The sequence below is a fragment of the Chiloscyllium plagiosum genome, unplaced genomic scaffold (assembly GCF_037043375.1).
Source record: "Chiloscyllium plagiosum isolate Xiang-an unplaced genomic scaffold, Cpla_swu_hap1 HiC_scaffold_29, whole genome shotgun sequence".
NCBI classification, from domain to species: Eukaryota; Metazoa; Chordata; class Chondrichthyes; order Orectolobiformes; family Hemiscylliidae; genus Chiloscyllium; species Chiloscyllium plagiosum.
In genome coordinates, this window is record NW_028270167.1 from 84,000,157 (window position 1) to 84,027,228 (window position 27,072).

The 27,072-nt window shown below is 44.7% G+C and overlaps 1 non-coding gene across 1 annotated transcript; it reads left to right on the plus strand.

Annotated features, from left to right (window-relative positions):
- Positions 1 to 18,996: 18,996 nt before the first annotated feature.
- On the plus strand, positions 18,997 to 19,078 carry trnal-uag (transfer RNA leucine (anticodon UAG)). Its single transcript has one exon. It is a non-coding gene; the product is annotated as a tRNA-Leu (tRNA).
- Positions 19,079 to 27,072: the final 7,994 nt, after the last annotated feature.

Genomic DNA, 27,072 nt, shown 5'->3' on the forward strand with positions numbered 1-27,072 from the left:
TCCCGTTCCCCAGCATTTGGCCCCAATCCCTCTAAACGCATCATATCCAGACACTCACCCGATTACCTTTGCAATTTTCTGAGTGTAATAGCCTCCTCCACTTCCTCTGGTAGATCATTCCAACCACGCACAACCTACTTTGTGGGAAATGTGCCTCAGGTCCTTTGTCACTTTCAGCCCACTCACCTTAAAGCTATGCTCTCGAGTTTTCAACTCACACCAACTTGGGTAAAACTCAGTTAACCACCCTTCCATAAGGTCATGTCGCAGCTGTTACGCTGCAGGGAAAGTCGTCCCAGCCTATTCCACCTCGCCCTACGGTACAAACATCGACGACAGCTTTGTCTATATTTTGTCATCAATTTAAAGTGTCTTTTTTTTTACGTTTTCAAGATGTCAATTACGCTGGACAACAACGAGCTATTGGAAACAAAAAGGTGAAACGTAGAACGGATTCAACTTTCAGTGTTGGACGCCAGTGAGTCGCAGCACTGCCGATTCCGGTTTGTTTCTGTAGTGTAGTGGTCATCACACGCGAAAGGTCCCCAGTTCGAAACTAGGCAGAAACTGCTTTGTTCTTCAACTGCAGCCTTTTACATGGAGAAGAGCTGAGCTTTCTTGCATGCTTTCCCATCTGCAAACCTGCCTTCGAATTTGCTTGAACAAATCTGCTCTGGTCGTGAAATGTAATACAATTCCATTTAATTACAGTGCAAAGCGTTGTTAAGTTTTTCTCCAACCTGGTTCTGATCATATGCCATTCTGTTGGAGAGTGTAGTTACCGCCTTCAGATCCTTCCACGAAAAGCAGTACCGCATTTGCCTTCCTTGCGCAGGCGGCTCGGTTCAAAGACAGGAAAGAAGCAGATGCTCTGGTGTCACAGCGCACCACGAATTCCTGAACTTGTCTGTCTGTCAAATGTCCCCCAAGGTCGTCTCAGAAAGACCTCATTTGGAAGCTGTCAATCGTGATTCAACGTGCGAGAATTGTCACCAGATATCCTGAATCATGTTTTGGAGCAATTCGCACGTTAGTGGCTCATTCAATCAGCAACAGCAATGAAAGAAATTGCACTCTCAGAAGAACCTTTCGACTTGCGCATTCATAGCGTCACTAGTATTAAGGTCCGCCCCGAGATCTAAGTCATGTTGGAACTGAAACGGATGAATCGACAGAGAGGCTACAGAATGACATCGCATCCATTTGGTTTTCTTTAAATCACTGACGAGCAGGAAAATGTAAACGGGGAGGGCGAGTGGAGAAGTGAGGCAGTTGCAGCTCTGGTGAAATTCCTTCTTTGTGATTCACTCAGCAACCAGAGACGTGTAGGTGACTCAGGCGTGAAAGCTCTTCACATCGAGAACAAAAAGCACTCAAGGGCAGTTAGCACCTCTTCCGGAGTAAGGGTGGGGTGAGGTAATTACCTTTTGACTTCTGTTAATATGTTCAGAAACTGCCGTTTTGATTGAGGTGAACAGAAACTGCATTTCTAAAAAGCACCATGGAATTTGACAAAATTTATTGAGTCGCTTGTCGTCGATTCCCACATAGATTTCCAACGCAGTTGGTATCCATGTGGCTCATGTCCAGGTGTGAACATCTCTGCAGCACATTGCACGGTTAAGGTAAAAGGCAAGGAAAGTGGCTTCTAGAACTGACTCCGAGGTCAGAGCATTCTCACAATGTGATTTGTCGTTCTCGGATTGTAATGTTACCTCTGGTTTTAGGGTGGAGAACATTCTTTGGGAATCTTATTCTGAAAAAAAACCAGACACAGTGACTGAAACTATGCTGCACGGTATGATGTGGATTACGGCCTGCTCAGGTTTGTGCATTATCCCTGTCGTCCGGTGTGTTTCGTGTTCCGTGTAAACGTGAAAGTCGTCCTGTTTCGAGCAATGGGTGAAATCATTTAGCAAAGCGAGATTCTAAATTGCAGTAATGTCAAGCAGCTCATGGTTATTTGACCAAATCATAAGCGAACCCATATTCTCAAGCACTCACAGATACATTTGTAGCTGAAAAGAGTCTGAGAAGATAGACTCAGTTTACCATTGATTTTTGTCTGGATTGATGGGCTATCAATATCTGCTGCGAAATTGACATTGTAGCTGTGCGAGTCCGAGAGGACATCCCAGCAGCTGTGCGAGTCCGAGAGGAATCATGGAACCCTTATCATGTGACTTTGCATCTGTTGTTATGCAGGAGCACAATTGGAAATACAACAAAATGAGGGGGCGTGGCCGGCTGGTAGTGTGGCCGAGCGGTCTAAGGCGCTGGATCCAGGTTCCAGTCTCGAAAGGGGCGCGGGTTCGAATCTCACCACTGCCATTTCTGCTGATCAGCTCCAACGCTGCAGCATTGTTAAAATGCTGTTTCGGTGCCCACTGTATATTGATGTTGAAAACAAAAGTAAAATGGGTTTGCTTCCCAGGGAACTAACTGTGGTGTGGGATACTGCCAAATATTTCAAAATGTCTCTACTGTCATGATCGTGTTCGCCTCCCGCTCGGAAAATCGCAAACAGTTCTGCCATCCCAGGCAAGTTGAGCTTTTTACTGGAACCGAATGGAGACTGTTATTTCATCGCTGTTGTGAAACGAAGTCCTACGGTGACTCTACTCGTTGTTATTTGGGTTTCTAGCTAATGGGAAAATCGTTCCAATGAATTTCGATGTCATACATAATTGAATTTCACCCATTTCCGTCCTGGAAACATCGGAAGGGAAAGGTTATCTAATCGAGACTGTGATTGGTGAAATTCACTTTTTACTGCCAATTCTTATTATGTTCTTTCTTTCTCTCTTTTCAGCATTGTCTGGAAAGTGGTGGTGCACTAAGGCTGCAGTGTGTTTGAAAGAGTCGTTTGGAAATGCCCTGTTGTTAGTTGTGAGAATACTTTATGACTCATGCCCTCGGACTGTATCACATTTAGCATTCATGCATCTCTGTGTCTGAAAATGCATGAGGTATGCCAGTTTGTTTGTGTTCCGTGTTAAATGCTTTCTGTTTTGCGATTCGCTCAATACATTTCGATTTAACAGGGTTTCTGAGGTAACTTCCAGCAGCAAAAATTCTCAGCAGATGATATGGGAAAATTTCGCAGAGTATGGTCAGTCGGAGCTAAAGTAAGGAAGTCGTTCGTTTCTGCAGTGTTTCACAATACTACCTTTCCCGTGAGCAGTCGAACAGACTAAATGTTTGTGCCACAGACTGCGATGGCAAACTCGGCTAAAAAGTAATCCTTTAAAGCCGGTGGAAGCAACATGACGTAATTGGGGTACATCGTGGAAAAAGATACTTCGGTGGACCTCGTCCATGCTCACCACATCGCCAAAATTAAACAAGTCCCGTTCCCCAGCATTTGGCCCCAATCCCTCTAAACGCATCATATCCAGAAACTCACCCGATTACCTTTGCAATTTTCTGAGTGTAACAGCCTCCTCCACTTCCTCTGGTAGATCATTCCAACCACGCACAACCTTCTTTGTGGGAAATGTGCCTCAGGTCCTTTGTCACTTTCAGCCCACTCACCTTAAAGCTATGCTCTCGAGTTTTCAACTCACACCAACTTGGGTAAAACTCAGTTAACCACCCTTCCATAAGGTCATGTCGCAGCTGTTACGCTGCAGGGAAAGTCGTCCCAGCCTATTCCACCTCGCCCTACGGTACAAACATCGACGACAGCTTTGTCTATATTTTGTCATCAATTTAACGTGTCTTTTTTTTTACGTTTTCAAGATGTCAATTACGCTGGACAACAACGAGCTATTGGAAATAAAAAGGTGAAACGTAGAACGGATTCAACTTTCAGTGTTGGACGCCAGTGAGTCGCAGCACTGCCGATTCCGGTTTGTTTCTGTAGTGTAGTGGTCATCACACGCGAAAGGTCCCCAGTTCGAAACTAGGCAGAAACTGCTTTGTTCTTCAACTGCAGCCTTTTACATGGAGAAGAGCTGAGCTTTCTTGCATGCTTTCCCATCTGCAAACCTGCCTTCGAATTTGCTTGAACAAATCTGCTCTGGTCGTGAAATGTAATACAATTCCATTTAATTACAGTGCAAAGCGTTGTTAAGTTTTTCTCCAACCTGGTTCTGATCATATGCCATTCTGTTGGAGAGTGTAGTTACCGCCTTCAGATCCTTCCACGAAAAGCAGTACCGCATTTGCCTTCCTTGCGCAGGCGGCTCGGTTCAAAGACAGGAAAGAAGCAGATGCTCTGGTGTCACAGCGCACCACGAATTCTTGAACTTGTCTGTCTGTCAAATGTCCCCCAAGGTCGTCTCAGAAAGACCTCATTTGGAAACTGTCAATCGTGATTCAACGTGCGAGAATTGTCACCAGATATCCTGAATCATGTTTTGGAGCAATTCGCACGTTAATGGCTCATTCAATCAGCAACAGCAATGAAAGAAATTGCACTCTCAGAAGAACCTTTCGACTTGCGCATTCATAGCGTCGCTAGTATTAAGGTCCGCCCCGAGATCTAAGTCATGTTGGAACTGAAACGGAGGAATCGACAGAGAGGCTACAGAATGACATCGCATCCATTTGGTTTTCTTTAAATCACTGACGAGCAGGAAAATGTAAACGGGGAGGGCGAGTGGAGAAGTGAGGCAGTTGCAGCTCTGGTGAAATTCCTTCTTTGTGATTCACTCAGCAACCAGAGACGTGTAGGTGACTCAGGCGTGAAAGCTCTTCACATCGAGAACAAAAAGCACTCAAGGGCAGTTAGCACCTCTTCCGGAGTAAGGGTGGGGTGAGGTAATTACCTTTTGACTTCTATTAATATGTTCAGAAACTGCCGTTTTGATTGAGGTGAACAGAAACTGCATTTCTAAAAAGCACCATGGAATTTGACAAAATTTATTGAGTCGCTTGTCGTCGATTCCCACATAGATTTCCAACGCAGTTGGTATCCATGTGGCTCATGTCCAGGTGTGAACATCTCTGCAGCACATTGCACGGTTAAGGTAAAAGGCAAGGAAAGTGGCTTCTAGAACTGACTCCGAGGTCAGAGCATTCTCACAATATGATTTGTCGTTCTCGGATTGTAATGTTACCTCTGGTTTTAGGGTGGAGAACATTCTTTGGGAATCTTATTCTGAAAAAAAAAAACCAGACACAGTGACTGAAACTATGCTGCACGGTATGATGTGGATTACGGCCTGCTCAGGTTTGTGCATTATCCCTGTAGTCCGGTGTGTTTCGTGTTCCGTGTAAACGTGAAAGTCGTCCTGTTTCGAGCAATGGGTGAAATCATTTAGCAAAGCGAGATTCGAAATTACAGTAATGTCAAGCAGCTCATGGTTATTTGACCAAATCATAAGCGAACCCATATTCTCAAGCACTCACAGATACATTTGTAGCTGAAAAGAGTCTGAGAAGATAGACTCAGTTTACCATTGATTTTTGTCTGGATTGATGGGCTATCAATATCTGCTGCGAAATTGACATTGTAGCTGTGCGAGTCCGAGAGGACATCCCAGCAGCTGTGCGAGTCCGAGAGGAATCATGGAACCCTTATCATGTGACTTTGCATCTGTTGTTATGCAGGAGCACAATTGGAAATACAACAAAATGAGGGGGCATGGCCGGCTGGTAGTGTGGCCGAGCGGTCTAAGGCGCTGGATCCAGGTTCCAGTCTCGAAAGGGGCGCGGGTTCGAATCCCACCACTGCCATTTCTGCTGATCAGCTCCAACGCTGCAGCATTGTTAAAATGCTGTTTCGGTGCCCACTGTATATTGATGTTGAAAACAAAAGTAAAATGGGTTTGCGTCCCAGGGAACTAATTGTGGTGTGGGATCCTGCCAAATATTTCAAAATGTCTCTACTGTCATGATCGTGTTCGCCTCCCGCTCGGAAAATCGCAAACAGTTCTGCCATCCCAGGCAAGTTGAGCTTTTTATTGGAACCGAATGGAGACTGTTATTTCATCGCTGTTGTGAAACGAAGTCCTACGGTGACTCTACTCGTTGTTATTTGGGTTTCTAGATAATGGGAAAATCGTTCCAATGAATTTCGATGTCATACATAATTGAATTTCTCCCATTTCCGTCCTGGAAACATCGGAAGGGAAAGGTAATCTAATCGAGACTGTGATTGGTGAAATTCACTTTTTACTGCCAATTCTTATTATGTTCTTTCTTTCTCTCTTTTCAGCATTGTCTGGAAAGTGGTGGTGCACTAAGGCTGCAGTATGTTTGAAAGAGTCGTTTGGAAATGCCCTGTTGTTAGTTGTCAGATTACTTTATGACTCATGCCCTCGGACTGTATCACATTTAGCATTCCTGCATCTCTGTGTCTGAAACTGCATGAGGTATGCCAGTTTGTTTGTGTTCCGTGTTAAATGCTTTCTGTTTTGCGATTCGCTCAATACATTTGGATTTAACAGGGTTTCTGAGGTAACTTCCAGCAGCAAAAATTCTCAGCAGATGATCTGGGAAAATTTCGCAGAGTATGGTCAGTCGGAGCTAAAGTAAGGAAGTCGTTCGTTTCTGCAGTGTTTCACAATACTACCTTTCCCGTGAGCAGTCGAACAGACTAAATGTTTGTGCCACAGACTGCGATGGCAAACTCGGCTAAAAAGTAATCCTTTAAAGCCGGTGGAAGCAACATGACGTAATTGGGGTACATCGTGGAAAAAGATACTTCGGTGGACCTCGTCCATGCTCACCACATCGCCAAAATTAAACAAGTCCCGTTCCCCAGCATTTGGCCCCAATCCCTCTAAACGCATCATATCCAGACACTCACCCGATTACCTTTGCAATTTTCTGAGTGTAATAGCCTCCTCCACTTCCTCTGGTAGATCATTCCAACCACGCACAACCTACTTTGTGGGAAATGTGCCTCAGGTCCTTTGTCACTTTCAGCCCACTCACCTTAAAGCTATGCTCTCGAGTTTTCAACTCACACCAACTTGGGTAAAACTCAGTTAACCACCCTTCCATAAGGTCATGTCGCAGCTGTTACGCTGCAGGGAAAGTCGTCCCAGCCTATTCCACCTCGCCCTACGGTACAAACATCGACGACAGCTTTGTCTATATTTTGTCATCAATTTAACGTGTCTTTTTTTTTACGTTTTCAAGATGTCAATTACGCTGGACAACAACGAGCTATTGGAAACAAAAAGGTGAAACGTAGAACGGATTCAACTTTCAGTGTTGGACGCCACTGAGTCGCAGCACTGCCGTTTCCGGTTTGTTTCTGTAGTGTAGTGGTCATCACACGCGAAAGGTCCCCAGTTCGAAACTAGGCAGAAACTGCTTTGTTCTTCAACTGCAGCCTTTTACATGGACAAGAGCTGAGCTTTCTTGCATGCTTTCCCATCTGCAAACCTGCCTTCGAATTTGCTTGAACAAATCTGCTCTGGTCGTGAAATGTAATGCAATTCCATTTAATTACAGTGCAAAGCGTTGTTAAGTTTTTCTCCAACCTGGTTCTGATCATATGCCATTCTGTTGGAGAGTGTAGTTACCGCCTTCAGATCCTTCCACGAAAAGCAGTACCGCATTTGCCTTCCTTGCGCAGGCGGCTCGGTTCAAAGACAGGAAAGAAGCAGATGCTCTGGTGTCACAGCGCACCACGAATTCCTGAACTTGTCTGTCTGTCAAATGTCCCCCAAGGTCGTCTCAGAAAGACCTCATTTGGAAGCTGTCAATCGTGATTCAACGTGCGAGAATTGGCACCAGATATCCTGAATCATGTTTTGGAGCAATTCGCACGTTAGTGGCTCATTCAATCAGCAACAGCAATGAAAGAAATTGCACTCTCAGAGGAACCTTTCGACTTGCGCATTCATAGCGTGGCTAGTATTAAGGTGCGCTCCGAGATCTAAGTCATGTTGGAACTGAAACGGTGGAATCGACAGAGAGGCTACAGAATGACATCGCATCCATTTGGTTTTCTTTAAATCACTGACGAGCAGGAAAATGTAAACGGGGAGGGCGAGTGGAGAAGTGAGGCAGTTGCAGCTCTGGTGAAATTCCTTCTTTGTGATTCACTCAGCAACCAGAGACGTGTAGGTGACTCAGGTTGAAAGCTCTTCACATCGAAAACAAAAAGCACTCAAGGGCAGTTAGCACCTCTTCCGGAATGAGGGTGGGGTGAGGTAATTACCTTTTGACTTCTGTTAATATGTTCAGAAACTGCCGTTTTGATTGAGGTGAACAGAAACTGCATTTCTAAAAAGCACCATGGAATTTAACAAAATTTATTGAGTCGCTTGTCGTCGATTCCCACATAGATTTCCAACGCAGTTGGTATCCATGTGGCTCATGTCCAGGTGTGAACATCTCTGCAGCACATTGCACGGTTAAGGTAAAAGGCAAGGAAAGTGGCTTCTAGAACTGTCTCCGAGGTCAGAGCATTCTCACAATGTGATCTGTCGTTCTCGGATTGTAATGTTACCTCTGGTTTTAGGGTGGAGGACATTCTTTGGGAATCTTATTCTGAAAAAAAACCAGACACAGTGACTGAAACTATGCTGCACTGTATGATGTGGATTACGGCCTGCTCAGGTTTGTGCATTATCCCTGTAGTCCGGTGTGTTTCGTGTTCCGTGTAAACGTGAAAGTCGTCCTGTTTCGAGCAATGGGTGAAATCATTTAGCAAAGCGAGATTCTAAATTGCAGTAATGTCAAGCAGCTCATGGTTATTTGACCAAATCATAAGCGAACCCATATTCTCAAGCACTCACAGATACATTTGTAGCTGAAAAGAGTCTGAGAAGATAGACTCAGTTTACCATTGATTTTTGTCTGGATTGATGGGCTATCAATATCTGCTGCGAAATTGACATTGTAGCTGTGCGAGTCCGAGAGGACATCCCAGCAGCTGTGCGAGTCCGAGAGGAATCATGGAACCCTTATCATGTGACTTTGCATCTGTTGTTATGCAGGAGCACAATTGGAAATACAACAAAATGAGGGGGCGTGGCCGGCTGGTAGTGTGGCCGAGCGGTCTAAGGCGCTGGATCCAGGTTCCAGTCTCGAAAGGGGCGCGGGTTCGAATCCCACCACTGCCATTTCTGCTGATCAGCTCCAACGCTGCAGCATTGTTAAAATGCTGTTTCGGTGCCCACTGTATATTGATGTTGAAAACAAAAGTAAAATGGGTTTGCTTCCCAGGGAACTAACTGTGGTGTGGGATACTGCCAAATATTTCAAAATGTCTCTACTGTCATGATCGTGTTCGCCTCCCGCTCGGAAAATCGCAAACAGTTCTGCCATCCCAGGCAAGTTGAGCTTTTTACTGGAACCGAATGGAGACTGTTATTTCATCGCTGTTGTGAAACGAAGTCCTACGGTGACTCTACTCGTTGTTATTTGGGTTTCTAGCTAATGGGAAAATCGTTCCAATGAATTTCGATGTCATACATAATTGAATTTCTCCCATTTCCGTCCTGGAAACATCGGAAGGGAAAGGTAATCTAATCGAGACTGTGATTGGTGAAATTCACTTTTTACTGCCAATTCTTATTATGTTCTTTCTTTCTCTCTTTTCAGCATTGTCTGGAAAGTGGTGGTGCACTAAGGCTGCAGTATGTTTGAAAGAGTCGTTTGGAAATGCCCTGTTGTTAGTTGTGAGATTACTTTATGACTCATGCCCTCGGACTGTATCACATTTAGCATTCATGCATCTCTGTGTCTGAAAATGCTTGAGGTATGCCAGTTTGTTTGTGTTCCGTGTTAAATGCTTTCTGTTTTGCGATTCGCTCGATACATTTCGATTTAACAGGGTTTCTGAGGTAACTTCCAGCAGCAGAAATTCTCAGCAGATGATCTGGGAAAATTTCGCAGAGTATGGTTATTCGGAGCTAAAGTAAGGAAGTCGTTCGTTTCTGCAGTGTTTCACAATACTACCTTTCCCGTGAGCAGTCGAACAGACTAAATGTTTGTGCCACAGACTGCGATGGCAAACTCGGCTAAAAAGTAATCCTTTAAAGCCGGTGGAAGCAACATGACGTAATTGGGGTACATCGTGGAAAAAGATACTTCGGTGGACCTCGTCCATGCTCACCACATCGCCAAAATTAAACAAGTCCCGTTCCCCAGCATTTGGCCCCAATCCCTCTAAACGCATCATATCCAGAAACTCACCCGATTACCTTTGCAATTTTCTGAGTGTAACAGCCTCCTCCACTTCCTCTGGTAGATCATTCCAACCACGCACAACCTTCTTTGTGGGAAATGTGCCTCAGGTCCTTTGTCACTTTCAGCCCACTCACCTTAAAGCTATGCTCTCGAGTTTTCAACTCACACCAACTTGGGTAAAACTCAGTTAACCACCCTTCCATAAGGTCATGTCGCAGCTGTTACGCTGCAGGGAAAGTCGTCCCAGCCTATTCCACCTCGCCCTACGGTACAAACATCGACGACAGCTTTGTCTATATTTTGTCATCAATTTAACGTGTCATTTTTTTTACGTTTTCAAGATGTCAATTACGCTGGACAACAACGAGCTATTGGAAACAAAAAGGTGAAACGTAGAACGGATTCAACTTTCAGTGTTGGACGCCAGTGAGTCGCAGCACTGCCGATTCCGGTTTGTTTCTGTAGTGTAGTGGTCATCACACGCGAAAGGTCCCCAGTTCGAAACTAGGCAGAAACTGCTTTGTTCTTCAACTGCAGCCTTTTACATGGAGAAGAGCTGAGCTTTCTTGCATGCTTTCCCATCTGCAAACCTGCCTTCGAATTTGCTTGAACAAATCTGCTCTGGTCGTGAAATGTAATACAATTCCATTTAATTACAGTGCAAAGCGTTGTTAAGTTTTTCTCCAACCTGGTTCTGATCATATGCCATTCTGTTGGAGAGTGTAGTTACCGCCTTCAGATCCTTCCACGAAAAGCAGTACCGCATTTGCCTTCCTTGCGCAGGCGGCTCGGTTCAAAGACAGGAAAGAAGCAGATGCTCTGGTGTCACAGCGCACCACGAATTCCTGAACTTGTCTGTCTGTCAAATGTCCCCCAAGGTCGTCTCAGAAAGACCTCATTTGGAAGCTGTCAATCGTGATTCAACGTGCGAGAATTGTCACCAGATATCCTGAATCATGTTTTGGAGCAATTCGCACGTTAGTGGCTCATTCAATCAGCAACAGCAATGAAAGAAATTGCACTCTCAGAAGAACCTTTCGACTTGCGCATTCATAGCGTCACTAGTATTAAGGTCCGCCCCGAGATCTAAGTCATGTTGGAACTGAAACGGATGAATCGACAGAGAGGCTACAGAATGACATCGCATCCATTTGGTTTTCTTTAAATCACTGACGAGCAGGAAAATGTAAACGGGGAGGGCGAGTGGAGAAGTGAGGCAGTTGCAGCTCTGGTGAAATTCCTTCTTTGTGATTCACTCAGCAACCAGAGACGTGTAGGTGACTCAGGCGTGAAAGCTCTTCACATCGAGAACAAAAAGCACTCAAGGGCAGTTAGCACCTCTTCCGGAGTAAGGGTGGGGTGAGGTAATTACCTTTTGACTTGTGTTAATATGTTCAGAAACTGCCGTTTTGATTGAGGTGAACAGAAACTGCATTTCTAAAAAGCACCATGGAATTTGACAAAATTTATTGAGTCGCTTGTCGTCGATTCCCACATAGATTTCCAACGCAGTTGGTATCCATGTGGCTCATGTCCAGGTGTGAACATCTCTGCAGCACATTGCACGGTTAAGGTAAAAGGCAAGGAAAGTGGCTTCTAGAACTGACTCCGAGGTCAGAGCATTCTCACAATGTGATTTGTCGTTCTCGGATTGTAATGTTACCTCTGGTTTTAGGGTGGAGAACATTCTTTGGGAATCTTATTCTGAAAAAAAAAAACCAGACACAGTGACTGAAACTATGCTGCACGGTATGATGTGGATTACGGCCTGCTCAGGTTTGTGCATTATCCCTGTAGTCCGGTGTGTTTCGTGTTCCGTGTAAACGTGAAAGTCGTCCTGTTTCGAGCAATGGGTGAAATCATTTAGCAAAGCGAGATTCTAAATTGCAGTAATGTCAAGCAGCTCATGGTTATTTGACCAAATCATAAGCGAACCCATATTCTCAAGCACTCACAGATACATTTGTAGCTGAAAAGAGTCTGAGAAGATAGACTCAGTTTACCATTGATTTTTGTCTGGATTGATGGGCTATCAATATCTGCTGCGAAATTGACATTGTAGCTGTGCGAGTCCGAGAGGACATCCCAGCAGCTGTGCGAGTCCGAGAGGAATCATGGAACCCTTATCATGTGACTTTGCATGTGTTGTTATGAAGGAGCACAATTGGAAATACAACAAAATGAGGGGGCGTGGCCGGCTGGTAGTGTGGCCGAGCGGTCTAAGGCGCTGGGTCCAGGTTCCAGTCTCGAAAGGGGCGTGGGTTCGAATCTCACCACTGCCATTTCTGCTGATCAGCTCCAACGCTGCAGCATTGTTAAAATGCTGTTTCGGTGCCCACTGTATATTGATGTTGAAAACAAAAGTAAAATGGGTTTGCTTCCCAGGGAACTAACTGTGGTGTGGGATACTGCCAAATATTTCAAAATGTCTCTACTGTCATGATCGTGTTCGCCTCCCGCTCGGAAAATCGCAAACAGTTCTGCCATCCCAGGCAAGTTGAGCTTTTTACTGGAACCGAATGGAGACTGTTATTTCATCGCTGTTGTGAAACGAAGTCCTACGGTGACTCTACTCGTTGTTATTTGGGTTTCTAGATAATGGGAAAATCGTTCCAATGAATTTCGATGTCATACATAATTGAATTTCTCCCATTTCCGTCCTGGAAACATCGGAAGGGAAAGGTAATCTAATCGAGACTGTGATTGGTGAAATTCACTTTTTACTGCCAATTCTTATTATGTTCTTTCTTTCTCTCTTTTCAGCATTGTCTGGAAAGTGGTGGTGCACTAAGGCTGCAGTATGTTTGAAAGAGTCGTTTGGAAATGCCCTGTTGTTAGTTGTGAGATTACTTTATGACTCATGCCCTCGGACTGTATCACATTTAGCATTCCTGCATCTCTGTGTCTGAAAATGCATGAGGTATGCCAGTTTGTTTGTGTTCCGTGTTAAATGCTTTCTGTTTTGCGATTCGCTCAATACATTTGGATTTAACAGGGTTTCTGAGGTAACTTCCAGCAGCAAAAATTCTCAGCAGATGATCTGGGAAAATTTCGCAGAGTATGGTCAGTCGGAGCTAAAGTAAGGAAGTCGTTCGTTTCTGCAGTGTTTCACAATACTACCTTTCCCGTGAGCAGTCGAACAGACTAAATGTTTGTGCCACAGACTGCGATGGCAAACTCGGCTAAAAAGTAATCCTTTAAAGCCGGTGGAAGCAACATGACGTAATTGGGGTGCATCGTGGAAAAAGATACTTCGGTGGACCTCGTCCATGCTCACCACATCGCCAAAATTAAACAAGTCCCGTTCCCCAGCATTTGGCCCCAATCCCTCTAAACGCATCATATCCAGACACTCACCCGATTACCTTTGCAATTTTCTGAGTGTAATAGCCTCCTCCACTTCCTCTGGTAGATCATTCCAACCACGCACAACCTACTTTGTGGGAAATGTGCCTCAGGTCCTTTGTCACTTTCAGCCCACTCACCTTAAAGCTATGCTCTCGAGTTTTCAACTCACACCAACTTGGGTAAAACTCAGTTAACCACCCTTCCATAAGGTCATGTCGCAGCTGTTACGCTGCAGGGAAAGTCGTCCCAGCCTATTCCACCTCGCCCTACGGTACAAACATCGACGACAGCTTTGTCTATATTTTGTCATCAATTTAAAGTGTCTTTTTTTTTACGTTTTCAAGATGTCAATTACGCTGGACAACAACGAGCTATTGGAAACAAAAAGGTGAAACGTAGAACGGATTCAACTTTCAGTGTTGGACGCCAGTGAGTCGCAGCACCGCCGATTCCGGTTTGTTTCTGTAGTGTAGTGGTCATCACACGCGAAAGGTCCCCAGTTCGAAACTAGGCAGAAACTGCTTTGTTCTTCAACTGCAGCCTTTTACATGGAGAAGAGCTGAGCTTTCTTGCATGCTTTCCCATCTGCAAACCTGCCTTCGAATTTGCTTGAACAAATCTGCTCTGGTCGTGAAATGTAATACAATTCCATTTAATTACAGTGCAAAGCGTTGTTAAGTTTTTCTCCAACCTGGTTCTGATCATATGCCATTCTGTTGGAGAGTGTAGTTACCGCCTTCAGATCCTTCCACGAAAAGCAGTACCGCATTTGCCTTCCTTGCGCAGGCGGCTCGGTTCAAAGACAGGAAAGAAGCAGATGCTCTGGTGTCACAGCGCACCACGAATTCCTGAACTTGTCTGTCTGTCAAATGTCCCCCAAGGTCGTCTCAGAAAGACCTCATTTGGAAGCTGTCAATCGTGATTCAACGTGCGAGAATTGTCACCAGATATCCTGAATCATGTTTTGGAGCAATTCGCACGTTAGTGGCTCATTCAATCAGCAACAGCAATGAAAGAAATTGCACTCTCAGAAGAACCTTTCGACTTGCGCATTCATAGCGTCACTAGTATTAAGGTCCGCCCCGAGATCTAAGTCATGTTGGAACTGAAACGGATGAATCGACAGAGAGGCTACAGAATGACATCGCATCCATTTGGTTTTCTTTAAATCACTGACGAGCAGGAAAATGTAAACGGGGAGGGCGAGTGGAGAAGTGAGGCAGTTGCAGCTCTGGTGAAATTCCTTCTTTGTGATTCACTCAGCAACCAGAGACGTGTAGGTGACTCAGGCGTGAAAGCTCTTCACATCGAGAACAAAAAGCACTCAAGGGCAGTTAGCACCTCTTCCGGAGTAAGGGTGGGGTGAGGTAATTACCTTTTGACTTCTGTTAATATGTTCAGAAACTGCCGTTTTGATTGAGGTGAACAGAAACTGCATTTCTAAAAAGCACCATGGAATTTGACAAAATTTATTGAGTCGCTTGTCGTCGATTCCCACATAGATTTCCAACGCAGTTGGTATCCATGTGGCTCATGTCCAGGTGTGAACATCTCTGCAGCACATTGCACGGTTAAGGTAAAAGGCAAGGAAAGTGGCTTCTAGAACTGACTCCGAGGTCAGAGCATTCTCACAATGTGATTTGTCGTTCTCGGATTGTAATGTTACCTCTGGTTTTAGGGTGGAGAACATTCTTTGGGAATCTTATTCTGAAAAAAAAAAACCAGACACAGTGACTGAAACTATGCTGCACGGTATGATGTGGATTACGGCCTGCTCAGGTTTGTGCATTATCCCTGTAGTCCGGTGTGTTTCGTGTTCCGTGTAAACGTGAAAGTCGTCCTGTTTCGAGCAATGGGTGAAATCATTTAGCAAAGCGAGATTCTAAATTGCAGTAATGTCAAGCAGCTCATGGTTATTTGACCAAATCATAAGCGAACCCATATTCTCAAGCACTCACAGATACATTTGTAGCTGAAAAGAGTCTGAGAAGATAGACTCAGTTTACCATTGATTTTTGTCTGGATTGATGGGCTATCAATATCTGCTGCGAAATTGACATTGTAGCTGTGCGAGTCCGAGAGGACATCCCAGCAGCTGTGCGAGTCCGAGAGGAATCATGGAACCCTTATCATGTGACTTTGCATGTGTTGTTATGAAGGAGCACAATTGGAAATACAACAAAATGAGGGGGCGTGGCCAGCTGGTAGTGTGGCCGAGCGGTCTAAGGCGCTGGGTCCAGGTTCCAGTCTCGAAAGGGGCGTGGGTTCGAATCTCACCACTGCCATTTCTGCTGATCAGCTCCAACGCTGCAGCATTGTTAAAATGCTGTTTCGGTGCCCACTGTATATTGATGTTGAAAACAAAAGTAAAATGGGTTTGCTTCCCAGGGAACTAACTGTGGTGTGGGATACTGCCAAATATTTCAAAATGTCTCTACTGTCATGATCGTGTTCGCCTCCCGCTCGGAAAATCGCAAACAGTTCTGCCATCCCAGGCAAGTTGAGCTTTTTACTGGAACCGAATGGAGACTGTTATTTCATCGCTGTTGTGAAACGAAGTCCTACGGTGACTCTACTCGTTGTTATTTGGGTTTCTAGATAATGGGAAAATCGTTCCAATGAATTTCGATGTCATACATAATTGAATTTCTCCCATTTCCGTCCTGGAAACATCGGAAGGGAAAGGTAATCTAATCGAGACTGTGATTGGTGAAATTCACTTTTTACTGCCAATTCTTATTATGTTCTTTCTTTCTCTCTTTTCAGCATTGTCTGGAAAGTGGTGGTGCACTAAGGCTGCAGTATGTTTGAAAGAGTCGTTTGGAAATGCCCTGTTGTTAGTTGTGAGATTACTTTATGACTCATGCCCTCGGACTGTATCACATTTAGCATTCCTGCATCTCTGTGTCTGAAAATGCATGAGGTATGCCAGTTTGTTTGTGTTCCGTGTTAAATGCTTTCTGTTTTGCGATTCGCTCAATACATTTGGATTTAACAGGGTTTCTGAGGTAACTTCCAGCAGCAAAAATTCTCAGCAGATGATCTGGGAAAATTTCGCAGAGTATGGTCAGTCGGAGCTAAAGTAAGGAAGTCGTTCGTTTCTGCAGTGTTTCACAATACTACCTTTCCCGTGAGCAGTCGAACAGACTAAATGTTTGTGCCACAGACTGCGATGGCAAACTCGGCTAAAAAGTAATCCTTTAAAGCCGGTGGAAGCAACATGACGTAATTGGGGTGCATCGTGGAAAAAGATACTTCGGTGGACCTCGTCCATGCTCACCACATCGCCAAAATTAAACAAGTCCCGTTCCCCAGCATTTGGCCCCAATCCCTCTAAACGCATCATATCCAGACACTCACCCGATTACCTTTGCAATTTTCTGAGTGTAATAGCCTCCTCCACTTCCTCTGGTAGATCATTCCAACCACGCACAACCTACTTTGTGGGAAATGTGCCTCAGGTCCTTTGTCACTTTCAGCCCACTCACCTTAAAGCTATGCTCTCGAGTTTTCAACTCACACCAACTTGGGTAAAACTCAGTTAACCACCCTTCCATAAGGTCATGTCGCAGCTGTTACGCTGCAGGGAAAGTCGTCCCAGCCTATTCCACCTCGCCCTACGGTACAAACATCGACGACAGCTTTGTCTATATTTTGTCATCAATTTAAAGTGTCTTTTTTTTTACGTTTTCAAGATGTCAATTACGCTGGACAACAACGAGCTATTGGAAACAAAAAGGTGAAACGTAGAACGGATTCAACTTTCAGTGTTGGACGCCACTGAGTCGCAGCACTGCCGTTTCCGGTTTGTTTCTGTAGTGTAGTGGTCATCACACGCGAAAGATCCCCAGTTCGAAACTAGGCAGAAACTGCTTTGTTCTTCAACTGCAGCCTTTTACATGGACAAGAGCTGAGCTTTCTTGCATGCTTTCCCATCTGCAAACCTGCCTTCGAATTTGCTTGAACAAATCTGCTCTGGTCGTGAAATGTAATGCAATTCCATTTAATTACATTGCAAAGCGTTGTTAAGTTTTTCTCCAACCTGGTTCTGATCATATGCCATTCTGTTGGAGAGTGTAGTTACCGCCTTCAGATCCTTCCACGAAAAGCAGTACCGCATTTGCCTTCCTTGCGCAGGCGGCTCGGTTCAAAGACAGGAAAGAAGCAGATGCTCTGGTGTCACAGCGCACCACGAATTCCTGAACTTGTCTGTCTGTCAAATGTCCCCCAAGGTCGTCTCAGAAAGACCTCATTTGGAAGCTGTCAATCGTGATTCAACGTGCGAGAATTGGCACCAGATATCCTGAATCATGTTTTGGAGCAATTCGCACGTTAGTGGCTCATTCAATCAGCAACAGCAATGAAAGAAATTGCACTCTCAGAGGAACCTTTCGACTTGCGCATTCATAGCGTGGCTAGTATTAAGGTGCGCTCCGAGATCTAAGTCATGTTGGAACTGAAACGGTGGAATCGACAGAGAGGCTACAGAATGACATCGCATCCATTTGGTTTTCTTTAAATCACTGACGAGCAGGAAAATGTAAACGGGGAGGGCGAGTGGAGAAGTGAGGCAGTTGCAGCTCTGGTGAAATTCCTTCTTTGTGATTCACTCAGCAACCAGAGACGTGTAGGTGACTCAGGTTGAAAGCTCTTCACATCGAAAACAAAAAGCACTCAAGGGCAGTTAGCACCTCTTCCGGAATGAGGGTGGGGTGAGGTAATTACCTTTTGACTTCTGTTAATATGTTCAGAAACTGCCGTTTTGATTGAGGTGAACAGAAACTGCATTTCTAAAAAGCACCATGGAATTTAACAAAATTTATTGAGTCGCTTGTCGTCGATTCCCACATAGATTTCCAACGCAGTTGGTATCCATGTGGCTCATGTCCAGGTGTGAACATCTCTGCAGCACATTGCACGGTTAAGGTAAAAGGCAAGGAAAGTGGCTTCTAGAACTGTCTCCGAGGTCAGAGCATTCTCACAATGTGATCTGTCGTTCTCGGATTGTAATGTTACCTCTGGTTTTAGGGTGGAGAACATTCTTTGGGAATCTTATTCTGAAAAAAAACCAGACACAGTGACTGAAACTATGCTGCACTGTATGATGTGGATTACGGCCTGCTCAGGTTTGTGCATTATCCCTGTAGTCCGGTGTGTTTCGTGTTCCGTGTAAACGTGAAAGTCGTCCTGTTTCGAGCAATGGGTGAAATCATTTAGCAAAGCGAGATTCTAAATTGCAGTAATGTCAAGCAGCTCATGGTTATTTGACCAAATCATAAGCGAACCCATATTCTCAAGCACTCACAGATACATTTGTAGCTGAAAAGAGTCTGAGAAGATAGACTCAGTTTACCATTGATTTTTGTCTGGATTGATGGGCTATCAATATCTGCTGCGAAATTGACATTGTAGCTGTGCGAGTCCGAGAGGACATCCCAGCAGCTGTGCGAGTCCGAGAGGAATCATGGAACCCTTATCATGTGACTTTGCATCTGTTGTTATGCAGGAGCACAATTGGAAATACAACAAAATGAGGGGGCGTGGCCGGCTGGTAGTGTGGCCGAGCGGTCTAAGGCGCTGGATCTAGGTTCCAGTCTCGAAAGGGGCGCGGGTTCGAATCCCACCACTGCCATTTCTGCTGATCAGCTCCAACGCTGCAGCATTGTTAAAATGCTGTTTCGATGCCCACTGTATATTGATGTTGAAAACAAAAGTAAAATGGGTTTGCTTCCCAGGGAACTAACTGTGGTGTGGGATACTGCCAAATATTTCAAAATGTCTCTACTGTCATGATCGTGTTCGCCTCCCGCTCGGAAAATCGCAAACAGTTCTGCCATCCCAGGCAAGTTGAGCTTTTTACTGGAACCGAATGGAGACTGTTATTTCATCGCTGTTGTGAAACGAAGTCCTACGGTGACTCTACTCGTTGTTATTTGGGTTTCTAGCTAATGGGAAAATCGTTCCAATGAATTTCGATGTCATACATAATTGAATTTCTCCCATTTCCGTCCTGGAAACATCGGAAGGGAAAGGTAATCTAATCGAGACTGTGATTGGTGAAATTCACTTTTTACTGCCAATTCTTATTATGTTCTTTCTTTCTCTCTTTTCAGCATTGTCTGGAAAGTGGTGGTGCACTAAGGCTGCAGTATGTTTGAAAGAGTCGTTTGGAAATGCCCTGTTGTTAGTTGTGAGATTACTTTATGACTCATGCCCTCGGACTGTATCACATTTAGCATTCATGCATCTCTGTGTCTGAAAATGCTTGAGGTATGCCAGTTTGTTTGTGTTCCGTGTTAAATGCTTTCTGTTTTGCGATTCGCTCAATACATTTCGATTTAACAGGGTTTCTGAGGTAACTTCCAGCAGCAGAAATTCTCAGCAGATGATCTGGGAAAATTTCGCAGAGTATGGTTATTCGGAGCTAAAGTAAGGAAGTCGTTCGTTTCTGCAGTGTTTCACAATACTACCTTTCCCGTGAGCAGTCGAACAGACTAAATGTTTGTGCCACAGACTGCGATGGCAAACTCGGCTAAAAAGTAATCCTTTAAAGCCGGTGGAAGCAACATGACGAAATTGGGGTGCATCGTGGAAAAAGATACTTCGGTGGACCTCGTCCATGCTCACCACATCGCCAAAATTAAACAAGTCCCGTTCCCCAGCATTTGGCCCCAATCCCTCTAAACGCATCATATCCAGAAACTCACCCGATTACCTTTGCAATTTTCTGAGTGTAATAGCCTCCTCCACTTCCTCTGGTAGATCATTCCAACCACGCACAACCTTCTTTGTGGGAAATGTGCCTCAGGTCCTTTGTCACTTTCAGCCCACTCACCTTAAAGCTATGCTCTCGAGTTTTCAACTCACACCAACTTGGGTAAAACTCAGTTAACCACCCTTCCATAAGGTCATGTCGCAGCTGTTACGCTGCAGGGAAAGTCGTCCCAGCCTATTCCACCTCGCCCTACGGTACAAACATCGACGACAGCTTTGTCTATATTTTGTCATCAATTTAACGTGTCTTTTTTTTTACGTTTTCAAGATGTCAATTACGCTGGACAACAACGAGCTATTGGAAACAAAAAGGTGAAACGTAGAACGGATTCAACTTTCAGTGTTGGACGCCACTGAGTCGCAGCACTGCCGATTCCGGCTTGTTTCTGTACTGTAGTGGTCATCACACGCGAAAGGTCCCCAGTTCGAAACTAGGCAGAAACTGCTTTGTTCTTCAACTGCAGCCTTTTACATGGAGAAGAGCTGAGCTTTCTTGCATGCTTTCCCATCTGCAAACCTGCCTTCGAATTTGCTTGAACAAATCTGCTCTGGTCGTGAAATGTAATACAATTCCATTTAATTACAGTGCAAAGCGTTGTTAAGTTTTTCTCCAACCTGGTTCTGATCATATGCCATTCTGTTGGAGAGTGTAGTTACCGCCTTCAGATCCTTCCACGAAAAGCAGTACCGCATTTGCCTTCCTTGCGCAGGCGGCTCGGTTCAAAGACAGGAAAGAAGCAGATGCTCTGGTGTCACAGCGCACCACGAATTCCTGAACTTGTCTGTCTGTCAAATGTCCCCCAAGGTCGTCTCAGAAAGACCTCATTTGGAAGCTGTCAATCGTGATTCAACGTGCGAGAATTGTCACCAGATATCCTGAATCATGTTTTGGAGCAATTCGCACGTTAGTGGCTCATTCAATCAGCAACAGCAATGAAAGAAATTGCACTCTCAGAAGAACCTTTCGACTTGCGCATTCATAGCGTCACTAGTATTAAGGTCCGCCCCGAGATCTAAGTCATGTTGGAACTGAAACGGATGAATCGACAGAGAGGCTACAGAATGACATCGCATCCATTTGGTTTTCTTTAAATCACTGACGAGCAGGAAAATGTAAACGGGGAGGGCGAGTGGAGAAGTGAGGCAGTTGCAGCTCTGGTGAAATTCCTTCTTTGTGATTCACTCAGCAACCAGAGACGTGTAGGTGACTCAGGCGTGAAAGCTCTTCACATCGAGAACAAAAAGCACTCAAGGGCAGTTAGCACCTCTTCCGGAGTAAGGGTGGGGTGAGGTAATTACCTTTTGACTTCTGTTAATATGTTCAGAAACTGCCGTTTTGATTGAGGTGAACAGAAACTGCATTTCTAAAAAGCACCATGGAATTTGACAAAATTTATTGAGTCGCTTGTCGTCGATTCCCACATAGATTTCCAACGCAGTTGGTATCCATGTGGCTCATGTCCAGGTGTGAACATCTCTGCAGCACATTGCACGGTTAAGGTAAAAGGCAAGGAAAGTGGCTTCTAGAACTGACTCCGAGGTCAGAGCATTCTCACAATGTGATTTGTCGTTCTCGGATTGTAATGTTACCTCTGGTTTTAGGGTGGAGAACATTCTTTGGGAATCTTATTCTGAAAAAAAAAAACCAGACACAGTGACTGAAACTATGCTGCACGGTATGATGTGGATTACGGCCTGCTCAGGTTTGTGCATTATCCCTGTAGTCCGGTGTGTTTCGTGTTCCGTGTAAACGTGAAAGTCGTCCTGTTTCGAGCAATGGGTGAAATCATTTAGCAAAGCGAGATTCGAAATTGCAGTAATGTCAAGCAGCTCATGGTTATTTGACCAAATCATAAGCGAACCCATATTCTCAAGCACTCACAGATACATTTGTAGCTGAAAAGAGTCTGAGAAGATAGACTCAGTTTACCATTGATTTTTGTCTGGATTGATGGGCTATCAATATCTGCTGCGAAATTGACATTGTAGCTGTGCGAGTCCGAGAGGACATCCCAGCAGCTGTGCGAGTCCGAGAGGAATCATGGAACCCTTATCATGTGACTTTGCATGTGTTGTTATGAAGGAGCACAATTGGAAATACAACAAAATGAGGGGGCGTGGCCGGCTGGTAGTGTGGCCGAGCGGTCTAAGGCGCTGGGTCCAGGTTCCAGTCTCGAAAGGGGCGTGGGTTCGAATCTCACCACTGCCATTTCTGCTGATCAGCTCCAACGCTGCAGCATTGTTAAAATGCTGTTTCGGTGCCCACTGTATATTGATGTTGAAAACAAAAGTAAAATGGGTTTGCTTCCCAGGGAACTAACTGTGGTGTGGGATACTGCCAAATATTTCAAAATGTCTCTACTGTCATGATCGTGTTCGCCTCCCGCTCGGAAAATCGCAAACAGTTCTGCCATCCCAGGCAAGTTGAGCTTTTTACTGGAACCGAATGGAGACTGTTATTTCATCGCTGTTGTGAAACGAAGTCCTACGGTGACTCTACTCGTTGTTATTTGGGTTTCTGATAATGGGAAAATCGTTCCAATGAATTTCGATGTCATACATAATTGAATTTCTCCCATTTCCGTCCTGGAAACATCGGAAGGGAAAGGTAATCTAATCGAGACTGTGATTGGTGAAATTCACTTTTTACTGCCAATTCTTATTATGTTCTTTCTTTCTCTCTTTTCAGCATTGTCTGGAAAGTGGTGGTGCACTAAGGCTGCAGTATGTTTGAAAGAGTCGTTTGGAAATGCCCTGTTGTTAGTTGTGAGATTACTTTATGACTCATGCCCTCGGACTGTATCACATTTAGCATTCCTGCATCTCTGTGTCTGAAAATGCATGAGGTATGCCAGTTTGTTTGTGTTCCGTGTTAAATGCTTTCTGTTTTGCGATTCGCTCAATACATTTCGATTTAACAGGGTTTCTGAGGTAACTTCCAGCAGCAAAAATTCTCAGCAGATGATCTGGGAAAATTTCGCAGAGTATGGTCAGTCGGAGCTAAAGTAAGGAAGTCGTTCGTTTCTGCAGTGTTTCACAATACTACCTTTCCCGTGAGCAGTCGAACAGACTAAATGTTTGTGCCACAGACTGCGATGGCAAACTCGGCTAAAAAGTAATCCTTTAAAGCCGGTGGAAGCAACATGACGTAATTGGGGTGCATCGTGGAAAAAGATACTTCGGTGGACCTCGTCCATGCTCACCACATCGCCAAAATTAAACAAGTCCCGTTCCCCAGCATTTGGCCCCAATCCCTCTAAACGCATCATATCCAGACACTCACCCGATTACCTTTGCAATTTTCTGAGTGTAATAGCCTCCTCCACTTCCTCTGGTAGATCATTCCAACCACGCACAACCTACTTTGTGGGAAATGTGCCTCAGGTCCTTTGTCACTTTCAGCCCACTCACCTTAAAGCTATGCTCTCGAGTTTTCAACTCACACCAACTTGGGTAAAACTCAGTTAACCACCCTTCCATAAGGTCATGTCGCAGCTGTTACGCTGCAGGGAAAGTCGTCCCAGCCTATTCCACCTCGCCCTACGGTACAAACATCGACGACAGCTTTGTCTATATTTTGTCATCAATTTAAAGTGTCTTTTTTTTTACGTTTTCAAGATGTCAATTACGCTGGACAACAACGAGCTATTGGAAACAAAAAGGTGAAACGTAGAACGGATTCAACTTTCAGTGTTGGACGCCAGTGAGTCGCAGCACTGCCGATTCCGGTTTGTTTCTGTAGTGTAGTGGTCATCACACGCGAAAGGTCCCCAGTTCGAAACTAGGCAGAAACTGCTTTGTTCTTCAACTGCAGCCTTTTACATGGAGAAGAGCTGAGCTTTCTTGCATGCTTTCCCATCTGCAAACCTGCCTTCGAATTTGCTTGAACAAATCTGCTCTGGTCGTGAAATGTAATACAATTCCATTTAATTACAGTGCAAAGCGTTGTTAAGTTTTTCTCCAACCTGGTTCTGATCATATGCCATTCTGTTGGAGAGTGTAGTTACCGCCTTCAGATCCTTCCACGAAAAGCAGTACCGCATTTGCCTTCCTTGCGCAGGCGGCTCGGTTCAAAGACAGGAAAGAAGCAGATGCTCTGGTGTCACAGCGCACCACGAATTCCTGAACTTGTCTGTCTGTCAAATGTCCCCCAAGGTCGTCTCAGAAAGACCTCATTTGGAAGCTGTCAATCGTGATTCAACGTGCGAGAATTGTCACCAGATATCCTGAATCATGTTTTGGAGCAATTCGCACGTTAGTGGCTCATTCAATCAGCAACAGCAATGAAAGAAATTGCACTCTCAGAAGAACCTTTCGACTTGCGCATTCATAGCGTCACTAGTATTAAGGTCCGCCCCGAGATCTAAGTCATGTTGGAACTGAAACGGATGAATCGACAGAGAGGCTACAGAATGACATCGCATCCATTTGGTTTTCTTTAAATCACTGACGAGCAGGAAAATGTAAACGGGGAGGGCGAGTGGAGAAGTGAGGCAGTTGCAGCTCTGGTGAAATTCCTTCTTTGTGATTCACTCAGCAACCAGAGACGTGTAGGTGACTCAGGCGTGAAAGCTCTTCACATCGAGAACAAAAAGCACTCAAGGGCAGTTAGCACCTCTTCCGGAGTAAGGGTGGGGTGAGGTAATTACCTTTTGACTTCTGTTAATATGTTCAGAAACTGCCGTTTTGATTGAGGTGAACAGAAACTGCATTTCTAAAAAGCACCATGGAATTTGACAAAATTTATTGAGTCGCTTGTCGTCGATTCCCACATAGATTTCCAACGCAGTTGGTATCCATGTGGCTCATGTCCAGGTGTGAACATCTCTGCAGCACATTGCACGGTTAAGGTAAAAGGCAAGGAAAGTGGCTTCTAGAACTGACTCCGAGGTCAGAGCATTCTCACAATGTGATTTGTCGTTCTCGGATTGTAATGTTACCTCTGGTTTTAGGGTGGAGAACATTCTTTGGGAATCTTATTCTGAAAAAAAAAAACCAGACACAGTGACTGAAACTATGCTGCACGGTATGATGTGGATTACGGCCTGCTCAGGTTTGTGCATTATCCCTGTAGTCCGGTGTGTTTCGTGTTCCGTGTAAACGTGAAAGTCGTCCTGTTTCGAGCAATGGGTGAAATCATTTAGCAAAGCGAGATTCTAAATTGCAGTAATGTCAAGCAGCTCATGGTTATTTGACCAAATCATAAGCGAACCCATATTCTCAAGCACTCACAGATACATTTGTAGCTGAAAAGAGTCTGAGAAGATAGACTCAGTTTACCATTGATTTTTGTCTGGATTGATGGGCTATCAATATCTGCTGCGAAATTGACATTGTAGCTGTGCGAGTCCGAGAGGACATCCCAGCAGCTGTGCGAGTCCGAGAGGAATCATGGAACCCTTATCATGTGACTTTGCATGTGTTGTTATGAAGGAGCACAATTGGAAATACAACAAAATGAGGGGGCGTGGCCAGCTGGTAGTGTGGCCGAGCGGTCTAAGGCGCTGGGTCCAGGTTCCAGTCTCGAAAGGGGCGTGGGTTCGAATCTCACCACTGCCATTTCTGCTGATCAGCTCCAACGCTGCAGCATTGTTAAAATGCTGTTTCGGTGCCCACTGTATATTGATGTTGAAAACAAAAGTAAAATGGGTTTGCTTCCCAGGGAACTAACTGTGGTGTGGGATACTGCCAAATATTTCAAAATGTCTCTACTGTCATGATCGTGTTCGCCTCCCGCTCGGAAAATCGCAAACAGTTCTGCCATCCCAGGCAAGTTGAGCTTTTTACTGGAACCGAATGGAGACTGTTATTTCATCGCTGTTGTGAAACGAAGTCCTACGGTGACTCTACTCGTTGTTATTTGGGTTTCTAGATAATGGGAAAATCGTTCCAATGAATTTCGATGTCATACATAATTGAATTTCTCCCATTTCCGTCCTGGAAACATCGGAAGGGAAAGGTAATCTAATCGAGACTGTGATTGGTGAAATTCACTTTTTACTGCCAATTCTTATTATGTTCTTTCTTTCTCTCTTTTCAGCATTGTCTGGAAAGTGGTGGTGCACTAAGGCTGCAGTATGTTTGAAAGAGTCGTTTGGAAATGCCCTGTTGTTAGTTGTGAGATTACTTTATGACTCATGCCCTCGGACTGTATCACATTTAGCATTCCTGCATCTCTGTGTCTGAAAATGCATGAGGTATGCCAGTTTGTTTGTGTTCCGTGTTAAATGCTTTCTGTTTTGCGATTCGCTCAATACATTTGGATTTAACAGGGTTTCTGAGGTAACTTCCAGCAGCAAAAATTCTCAGCAGATGATCTGGGAAAATTTCGCAGAGTATGGTCAGTCGGAGCTAAAGTAAGGAAGTCGTTCGTTTCTGCAGTGTTTCACAATACTACCTTTCCCGTGAGCAGTCGAACAGACTAAATGTTTGTGCCACAGACTGCGATGGCAAACTCGGCTAAAAAGTAATCCTTTAAAGCCGGTGGAAGCAACATGACGTAATTGGGGTGCATCGTGGAAAAAGATACTTCGGTGGACCTCGTCCATGCTCACCACATCGCCAAAATTAAACAAGTCCCGTTCCCCAGCATTTGGCCCCAATCCCTCTAAACGCATCATATCCAGACACTCACCCGATTACCTTTGCAATTTTCTGAGTGTAATAGCCTCCTCCACTTCCTCTGGTAGATCATTCCAACCACGCACAACCTACTTTGTGGGAAATGTGCCTCAGGTCCTTTGTCACTTTCAGCCCACTCACCTTAAAGCTATGCTCTCGAGTTTTCAACTCACACCAACTTGGGTAAAACTCAGTTAACCACCCTTCCATAAGGTCATGTCGCAGCTGTTA